The following is a 10,684-nucleotide window of genomic DNA, read 5'->3' as shown; positions in this document are numbered from 1 at the left end:
CCCATTCAACATTTATTTATACAGGCTAGTCTCATTGAACCACGAAGACTCATTTACAAGAGGGACCTGTTCCAGACAGAACATATCAAGTACAGACAACAACAACAGTAAACAATGAGATGCACATGAGTCCGCCCTCTCCCCCGCCGACTCGTCTCAGGCAGCCATGGCCAAAATGGAAACCAGAAACCAGCTCACCACCACCAAACTGGTCGGCCCACTATGTGAAGGTGCTACTTATAAGACAGTTTGTTGTGGCTCCTCGGACTGAAGAGGTTTCTTGGATGAGAGATGAAACAGTTCAAACACAAAGAAACGGTCCAGAGGACCGGACTTAACTTTGATGGACACAGAGAAAAAAAAAAAAAAAAGTAATCAATAATTCTGTAAATTCATCAAGGTTTGAACGAAAGATCAAACTTGTTTTAATCTCAAGTTCACTTTGTATCAAATTATGCATTCGTTTTAAAAATGACTGGAACAATACTTCATTCTACCATTACCACGCTTCTTTGTAACCCTTAAGAGAATATTCAAAATCTTGAAGCTTTTTAATTGTTACTTTGTCTCATGGTGTTGCCAACCATGCGAATGGTTTTTAACCAGAGTTAGATCTCACTGATGACAGCCACATTTCTGCAGTGATCCACTTCAGACAGTTCTGAGCCCAGAGATGCTCCACTCATTGACCTTTACACTGCGTTTCGATAGATGTCATTGATATTTTGAAGCATATAGCAGTTTTGTACTTTAACATTAAATCCTCCATGAAACTTAACTGGAAAATGTAGAGGGAAATTATCTAAATTAAGTTTAGATTAAAATGTAAAAACAGATTTTATTCAGTTGTTGACAAACTTAAATGTCCTATTCCTCATTTTTTCCTCTTTGAGGACACACGCTGCTTAAATGCCAAGCCTCATCTGCACATATGGCAAGCAGGCATAACAAGACTTACTGAGAGCCAACAACACTTAAGATCACAACACTGTCCTGACAATCACTTTGATTTGGCTCTCAGACCCACTTTAACTCATCCTTTTCACCTCCATTACTTTTCTATGGAAGGACAGCAAGCAACAAACATGAATTAGTCCCAAATACATAGCTCAAGATTCAATAAATGGAGTCTGGGAAGGCTGAAACAAAAAAGCAAACCAACAATCAGTAACGTCACACACAGCCCCCGTTAGATAACACTTAACTTACACATGGCTTTTCATGCGTGTGTAAACTTCATACACGTGAGTTTGCTTTGTAAATGCAGTCTTCAGCACTGATCTGTTTCTGACCAAGCAGGTCTTACTTGCAACTCTGGGATGGGGAGTAGAGATGGGGGGGTGAGGTAAATGAATACAAGTCTACTTGAAGCCCTCCCTTCTAAATACTGAAATGCACCTAAAATACAAATACAGTGTCTCTGGCAGAGCTGACACGCGATTCATTTCACAGCCGTTACATTCTGTGAAACCCACCTCTCATTAAAGACAACTTAAAAATGGAAGATCAAGAAAAGCCAATTATATAGGTTTACAGAAGTGGTAAACTACAGGCGCTGGTCATAAAATTACAATATCATGAAAGTAAATTTCAGTAATTTCGTTAAAAAAATAAAATTAAAAAAGGGAAACTTTTATATTCCATTCATTACGCAGACATATTTCAAATGTTTATTTCTTTTATTGTTGATCTTAACAGACAACTAATGAAAAGCCCAAATTCAGTATTCAGATTCAGACAGAATATTACTTAAGACAAAAAATAAAAAAAATAAAGATTTTTTAGAAACGTTGGCCAACTGAAAAGTCAGAACATGAAAAGTATGAGCATGTACAGCACTCAGTTGGGGCTCCTTTTGCCTGGATTACTGCAGTGTGGCATGGAGTCGATCAGTCTGTGGCACTGCTCAAATGTTACGAGAGCCCAGGTTGCTCTGATAGTGGCCTTCAGCTCTTCTGAATTGTTGGGTCTGGCGTTTCGCATCTTCCTCTTCACAACACCACATTGATTTTCTATGGGGTTAAGGTGAGACAAGTTTGCTGGCCAATTCAGGGATACCATGGTCCTTAAACCAGGTACTGGTAGCTTTGGCACTCTGTGCAGGTGCCAAGTCCCATTGGAAAATGAAATCTGCATCTCCATAAAGTTGGTCAGCAGCAGGAAGTGCTCTAAAAACTTCCTGGTAGACGGCTGTGTTGACCTTGGACCTCAGAAAACACAGTGGACCAACACCAGCAGATGACATGGCACCCCAAACAATCACTGACTTTGGAAAATTGACACTGGACCTCAAGCAACATGGATTATGTGCATCTCCTCTCTTCCTCTAGACTCTGGGACCTTCATTTCCAAAGGAAATGAAAAATTTACTTTTTATCAGAGAACATAACTTTAGACCACTCAGCAGCAGTCCAGTCCTTTTGTTCATCTTTAGCCCAGGCTTGACACTTCTGATGCAGTCTCTTGTTCAAGAGCGGCTTGACACAAGGAACGCAACAGCTGAAACTCATGTCTTGCATATGTCTGTGCGTGGTGGTTCTTGAAGCACCGACTTCAGCTGCAGTCTACTTTTTGTGAATCTCCCCCACATTTTGGAATAAATTGTTTAACAATCCTCTCCAGGGTGCAGTTATCCCCATTGCTTGTACACCATTTCTACCACGTCGTTTCCTTCCCTTTGCCTCAATATTAATGTGCTTGGACACAGAGCTCTGTGCACAGCCAGTCTCTAGCAATGAACTTGTGTGTCTTGCTCTCCTTGTGCAAGGTGTCAAATGGTCATCTTTTGGACAAATGTCAAGTCAGTCTTCCCCAAGATTGTGTAGCAGAACTAGACTGAGAGACCATTTAAAGGCCTGTGCACACGTTTAGTTAATTAGCTGATTACAGTGTGGCACCAGGTGTCTTCAATATTGAACCTTTTCATAATATTCTAATTTTATGAGCTATTGAATTTGAGTTTTTCCATTAGTTGTCAGTTATATTCATCAAAATTAAAAAGAACAAACATTTGAAATATATTTCAGTCTGTGTAATGAACAAATATATAAAAAAAGTTTCACATTTTGAAACCGAATTACTGAAGAAAAAAAAATTTTTTTTTCATGATATTCTAATTTTATGGAGCACCACCTGTGTGTTATACAACAATTTTCAGTCAGGTCATCTGGACGGTTTCTTTTTTGGTGCCGAGACGTTTTGCCTTTCAGGCTTCAGTCTGAGGAAACGCCAAACAAACCTGACTGATTAAGCCTTCTGGATGGAAGGCAAAACTTCTCGGCACAATAAAAAAATAATAATAATAATAATAAAGTTTTAAAAAAAAGTCCAGATGGTCAGACTGAAAATGTATGGATTTTATACTTTGATTATTGAGCATGTACTTTGGTGCACCTGTATGTTTGTTAATGTGATACACTTCTGCAATACAGACCAAAGCTGTTGCTATTCAGACAGTGTCTGCAAATGACTAAGAACGCAAAAATAAGCAGTTACACATACTAGACAAAAGTTGGTTAGACACGATTTAGCCACTTTACCCCCCACATTTTTCAAGTTTTATCTAATATTCCCAAAAATATTTACACAACGTTTTAATATAACAGTAAAAAGAAACACTTTTCCACATGCAGTAAGTAAGCCTGTTACTTTCTGGGCAAAAAGCCAATGAAATACATCATCCTAGATTAACTTGAAAGCCAGTTCACTCAAATACTTAATGTGTGACTGATTCAAGATGATAAACATTTCATAATTAGCCTTAAGTCAGTAATGAGCCATTTCTGACATTTAAAATACTGGTTTTATTTTGAACATTTTAAACTCACCAAAAGATAGTTATAAAAATTATGCACCCATTATATTCTTGCCAATTTGACAACAATAATGTGTAGGTAGAAAATGTATGAGAGTCTTTTTAAAGTTCTCAGCATACCACACATTTGTGCGACAAGTCTACCTTTGCTGCTAGGTCCCACTGTACTAAGATCAGCTAAGAATAAACCGTTTTAAATAAGGATCAACTATTGTGTGGAAAAGATGATTTATTTGAACCAAATCTTAACAAGTCTACATTAAATTTTCTAAAATCTGATTTCATAACCTAAAAACATGTTACACACAAATTCTCAGATCACAACACCACATTTCACTAAAGCCTGGAGTGTATTATACAGAGGACAAACAAACAATCAGAATAATAAAAAATTCATACCCTCAGGGACAAAGCTGATGTGCGCTGAACACATGGGACACAACTTGATCTCTTTCCAACTTGTTCTACAATTGTCATCTACCAGACGCTCAGACAGACAAACAAAAAGGAACCACTCTTTCAACACTTGCCCAACGTATGCAAAGACATGCTCTACTACATAGTTTCCAGGAGAGAGAAGTCATGCAAAGAATTTTTACAATTGCCACAATTTGGGAGGTCAATGCTAATTTTATGTCACACGAAGGGGGGGGGGGGGGGGGGAAAAAAAAAAAAAAAAAAGATTCTGAACAGCACATTGTAGTTTGACAGACGTAAACTTCAAAGCAACAAATTTTAAAAAAAGGAAAATATGAGAAACCCAAACCATTACCAAACTTTAGCAGATAGTCCTGTGTTCCTGTGTTGATGAAAGTGGGAAGGAAATTGTTAAGATGTCATGCATTTTTCTTTTTCTGCATACATTCCAATTGTCTGGCATGCCATTTTGTTAGTTTGGCGTTAGTTTCAGGTGTGCAGTGGAGAGCATCCTGTGCTCCAGCATCAACATGTGTGGCATGGAGGCTGCACAGCTGGAGAGAGAAAAGCTCTGCAGAGAGTGGTGAAGGCTGCACAGACGTCTGTTGAGTCAGTCTCCCCACAATCACATACATTCACCTCCAGATGCAGAAAGAGGGCCACCTGCATCATGAAGGATCACACTCACCCAGCACACCCTTTCTGCCCCACTCCCCTCAGGCAGAAGATTGCAGAGGATTAAGTGTAGAACCACTAGACTGAGGAACAGCTTCTACCCTGAAACTGTTAATCCCCAACCAGAATAACCAATGTAATGCCACTTATTAACTGGCGATATGAGACTTATGATCCCAATTTCTTGCCTTTAAGCTGCTGTATCCATACCCATCTGCTCACAGACTTATGTTCAAGCTACAGTTTAAATATACTCTATCATTTTACATTATTATGGTTTAGCGTAGATCTTAGTATACCGTTTTTTTATACTTTATGATTTGCTACTTTTGGGTGTACCTGGGACCTTGAGTACACAATTTCGTTTCACCCCATGTGATACGAATGACAAGGAACCTCGAACCTTATTACGCAAAACGGTCAGCATACTATTAAAAAAAGGTCAAGAGAAATACTAGGATAGACAATTAGAAAAGTCCATGAGCCTACTCGAACCAGAAAAATGTTAGGGAGTCACATCACTCACGTCAGTCATTTTGGCAGATTTATTCCTCAAAGCCCATCAAGACCAAAAATCATAAAGGAAAACGTACATTTCTTTACAGGAGAGTTTCTTAAATTACATTGCATGTACAATGCAAGCAAAAAAAGAAAAACTGGATTAAAAAACAAAAAAAAAAAAAAAAAACAATTATTGTGGGCTATGTTGAGCGCACATGACCTGACCTGATCCGAGTGAACGGTTTTCAGTCATGCATGACATTTCTGTGAAGATAAAACTGAATACTGGCTAAAAATTTTCAACTTAATGAATTAAAAACTTCTTGCAGGTCGCCTCCCCCTACTCTCCAAAGCAAAGGAATGCTACAGAGCTTGTCGAGGGAGCGACATGCTTCCATCTACTGCGTCTTAATTGTGTTTGGGTGTGTAAAGCTGCAACAGATGGCTGGGTGGGGGCAGTTGGAAATATTTCTACCAGCAACTATTTCTACAAACCCTACAGATCAACACTAGCCTCATTTTCTTCCTCCTCCTGCAGGCATTGCATGCCAACAACTCAGATTTCTGCAGCTTTCCACAGACATCAGCTGTTTTGTGTTTTTAATTCATGAACGGTGTCAAAGCAAGCTCAACAGGTGTAGGAAATATCTATGACTGCTTAATATGGTATGAATCTGCATGCTAGGGAATTAGTATTAAGACTGACTGAAATCCATCATTTGTGGCTCATCATGTTCAACTAGAGCAAATCCAACCAGCCACTTTCTTTACCCGTTTGTCCTTTCCAGTCGTGGGACAGGTGATGCCCAACTCCAGAGGTCATTGTGCGAGAGGCGGAGTACACCCTGGACATATCGCAAGTTCATCACAGGTCACAGAGTGAGAAAACCATTCACGCAGTCAATCACTCCTATGAACAATACGTAGAGAGTTACCATAACTGGAGTAATGACTTTAGAGTTAACCTAACTCGATGTTTCTGGTCTGTGGGAGGAAATCAACACATGCACAGGGAGAAATAAACAACTTCTACCTTAAAATGGCATCTAGTATAAAAACAACTTCTACCTTAAAATGGCATCTAGTTTAAACAGGTTGAGATTATGAAAGACATGACTGGAATGAAACCCTCCATCTGTTAACAATTAAGACGTTATTCTATGGAAAGAACATTGGAAAATTCAACACACACACTCATAAAGAGACACTCAAAAAAGTAATCTTGTGTGGCGTGGAGACGAGGTATAAACCATCTACCCTTCTTACAGTTTCAATTATAAAAATTTTACAATCCGACCTTTGGTCTACCATCTTGGAAACCAGTGAGCCACCTGTTCAAACCATAACCTGGTAGTAATTGCGTTTGCCTTTTGTTAGAGGGTGAAAAAAAAAAAACTACCTCCTTATGAAAGTTGTCGAGTTTAAGTCAGAGAGATTTGGCATTTGTATCTCATGTGGTACATGTGGTGGAATGAGATTATGTACACAGGGTCCCAGTTACATCAAACAATAAAATGTAACAGTAATAACATCCAAGATATTAACTAAAAAAAAACAAATACACTAAGCACTAATGGCATAAAAACATATTGAACAGCAGCACAAGCATCAGTCTGAGTGAGCAGATGAGATGAGCACGCATGAACATTAACTATAGGACCTTTAAAAAAATAAAAATTAAAAAAAAGAGCAGCTAGAACAAAACCTTAACACTATGGCATGATGAGTTTAACATTAATGTTGATAAATTGTGTTGCAATGACGATGAACGCCACATCTAAAACTAGCAGCACCTTCACTGCTGCCTCACCTTATTTGGCTCCTGGTAGGGTAAAATAGTTTAGTGAAGGAAACGAGAGTTTGTATCAGGTGTCATAGCTACAGTGGTTTGGAAACGGCATTGTGCAACTGTCTTGTTATTCCAATTAGTCGACTACTAATCACAGTATAGTGAATGCAGCTGACAGAGTGAATTTGAGGCATACTTGAGAATTATTATTTTTTTTTAAATAAACGCGTAACAATTAACAAAAACAAACCCATCTTCATTAGGATGTCCACCAGAAATTTTAGATTAGAACAAAACCAAATCAGATTGGAAATGTCATTTCCCATTCTGGCCTAACTTTAGCTCTACTCCAATGCTAGACAATATTTGCAAACTTATTGGGAGTTATTATTATTGAATTATTGCTAGTGATTGAAAAATTGTTTTCAATTGCTAGTCCTGAAAGTATAATGTAACAAAGCGAGTACTGAGGTCCAACATTTCACGTGTTCCCCCTTAGCTGTATACATCTGAATTTCAGAAAATGTCAAACATTATTTTTAAAAATGGATAAACTACCATTACTAAAAAACTTAATTTTATATCTTCAGCATTTATTGTGGGGATTTTTTTTTTTTGCCGTATATCAACATTTTTTAGTCGTAGGTTTGTAATGCAAACTCATTTTTGATCTTTAGATTTTTTTGATTAATTAAAAATGTATTTATACACAAAATGTTTTGATTCAATGCAAATTGTGATTAATTTCACAAATAAATAAATAAATAAAATTTATAGGTCTACAAGTCTTTGTTCCTTTGTTACTCTGCCATGTTGCAAGATCATGGTAAACGCGAACATTTAATCAGATACGTTGAAGGACATTTGCCAACTTTACTTTTCTCCCAGGGGTACGTCTGTTTACAGAAAACAAATGCATCTACAAGACGATTAACGCAATGCAGGCTTTGGTTGCCATTTTGTTGCACAACCACAAGTTTACAGTCGGGCCCAAAGTAAAGAACAAATGTTTGCAACAGGCTGTCACAATGAAATAATTTATTAAGATCTAGTTTCAAACACTCTAAACAGTGAGACGACGTCATATGTCAAATATGATAAAATGCAGGGTTATTAGTCTGTGCATCACTTACCTAAAATTACTAAACAAAAATGGCCTTTGACAAAAATCCCTTAGGGCTCACTCTTGTCAAACTGACAGCAAAAAAAAAAAAAAAAAAAAAACAGGCCACAAGCATCCCAGCTCAGTCACCAGTCTTAATAGAAGGTGCCTTTTAGAGCAACTTGCACCACACAGTAATTATAAGTAAAGTAAAATTGGGGGGGGATACAACCTTGGCATAAACATACAAACTGACTGCTCAAATGTCTAACAAACAATCTACCAGCCAAGGCTTATGCTTTAACATCTGCTCCAATATGCAAACCCTTAAACAGGATGTTGACACTGGAGGCTGATGAGCTGATAAAACGCATGTCACAATGAAAAGATAACACTCCCGGAACTGGCACCGTGTTTACAATACGAGCAGAAATCGACCCAGGATGGCTGACCTTGACAAACCGTCTCACTATCAGTAGTTACACATGCTTACATTGTCGACAGTCTCTTAGTGATCCATGTAACTTGGGAGTACAATCATGTGAAAACAAAAGAAAATCAATGAAAGCCAACAAGATAACGGCTGCGCTTTAAATAAAGCTAATCTTTATCTTGCAACTCCGCCAATCTGTCGAACGCAGCTAAAAACAGATTAAAGCAATATCTATATTCAAAACAAAAAAATACTCTGCAAAAGTTCAGATAATATATTTGCACATAAACAAGTTAAATTCATCCAATTAAGAAGCAGCAACTACAAAAGATTCCTTATAAAATACATTTAGTAAATCAAAAATGGTTGTGACAAATATTGCCCGTGTGCTAAAAATCTTTTTTTGAACAACCGTTGTTGGTTTTCAGTCTTTCTTCCAAAGTTAGACATTAAAAATGCAGCAAACTTACTGTATCAGCCAAATGTTTGGACACATTACTTCATCAGCATTTATAACAACTCGTAATGAAACCAGCATGAAGTAGTTTGAATTTAAATTCATGGGTGTTCCAATTTTCTTTTTTTTTTTTGCATTAAAAATCATAAAGTGTTGAGAATTGTGTTCCTGACAATGTGTTTTACTATATTGGCAAAACAACAACAAAAAGTGTTAACTCAAAAAATGTTGCAATAAGCTATTTTGGGGTACAGAACCACTTACAGCACAACTTATAAACAAGAAAGAGAGGAGTTTACATCATCTTTGACTTACTAAAAAGAATCAATACGTTTAGCATTAAACTTAAAAAACAACAACGATATACTTTACCAATGGGTTATTAGACGTCAGTCAAACTACATGGAGAAAATCATGACTTTCGCAGTTTAAAAAGTAACTAGTTATTAAAAATATTTACCTCAACACACCCAAAAACATGTTCTTTGTCACTTCCATTATAATTAACTGGGAAAGCACCCGCCACAGGCAACAATACTCTGTTTGATGTGCGGTAAACAATACACACCTGACAGAGAAGCACAGGTGCAAACGCGACATCATTAACAAAAGACAACCGTTAGCTTGAACAAGCTAGGCTACGTTAAACCGTCCAGTTCACATTTGGAGGGGGTACAAATTTTGGCGCAACATCGGACCTGAGGTCAGGGGGTGACGGCCGAAACTGAAACACTTTTTAACGCACATTGAAAATTGAAACGCAGCTTTTAGTTTACGGTTAATTCATGAATTAAAGTTTTTAACAAAATATTAGCCGCTTGATTTTGGAAAACGTTGATTTTATTAAAAAAAAAAAAAGTAGGGGGGACTGGGTGTGCGGAAACGTCACCTGGCTAATGCGTTAACGTTTATTAGATTGTTGCCTCGTGTAAAATAACAAATAAAAAAAGATAATGTAGAGTAAAGAAGATACTCACTCCTGCAGTCTGTGGAAACCTGGCGGATGTTAATGAGCAACGGCGTGTGCGCGAGCTCTGCTTCCTCTTCCTCTCCGCTTAAATCTTCCTCCGGACCCAGCCCCCTGATGGAGCAGCAGAAAGGTGGAGTCAGTGTCTTTAAATGAGCAGCACCAGCGTGTTCGCTGTGAAACATCAGGCTTTTCACAGCGAAGGCCCCCTGTCTGTTAGTCTTTGTCCTTGTCTTCCTGTTTCTGTGTGATTCAAACAGTCAGCTGTAAGAATGAAGAGAAACTAATGCATCCTGGCCTAACACTTACTGAATAAATGCATATAGTCATGTTTAAGATGACTCTCAGCTATTACCAATTTAATTTATGTAAAAAAGAAATAAAAAAATGCACCTCTTTTGTGTTGGCCTGGGTTAAATTGCTGTGGCAGTCATCTCGAAATGAGTTGACGCAGGGGCAGAGCTAGACTTTTTTGCAAGTGGTGGCACAGGGGTGGCCAAGGTGTTTATTAAGGGGGCGCATACAATTA

The 10,684-nt window shown here is 37.9% G+C and overlaps 1 protein-coding gene across 1 annotated transcript in view; it reads right to left on the bottom strand.

The window, feature by feature from the left end:
- Positions 1 to 10,257, bottom strand: part of elovl1b (ELOVL fatty acid elongase 1b) — a 17,015-nt gene extending 6,758 nt beyond the window's left edge. Inside the window, exon 1 of the mRNA XM_037674745.1 lies at positions 10,166 to 10,257. The gene's annotated coding sequence lies outside the window, so the exon portion shown is untranslated. The remainder of the gene's footprint in view (positions 1 to 10,165) is intronic.
- Between the last annotated feature and the right edge of the window lie 427 nt (positions 10,258 to 10,684).

This window comes from Nematolebias whitei, chromosome 3 (genome assembly GCF_014905685.2).
Source record: "Nematolebias whitei isolate Nwh7 chromosome 3, NemWhi1, whole genome shotgun sequence".
Classification (NCBI taxonomy): domain Eukaryota; kingdom Metazoa; phylum Chordata; class Actinopteri; order Cyprinodontiformes; family Rivulidae; genus Nematolebias; species Nematolebias whitei.
The sequence above is the reverse complement of the archived record's forward strand: the minus strand, read 5'-3'. Positions and strand labels throughout refer to the sequence as shown.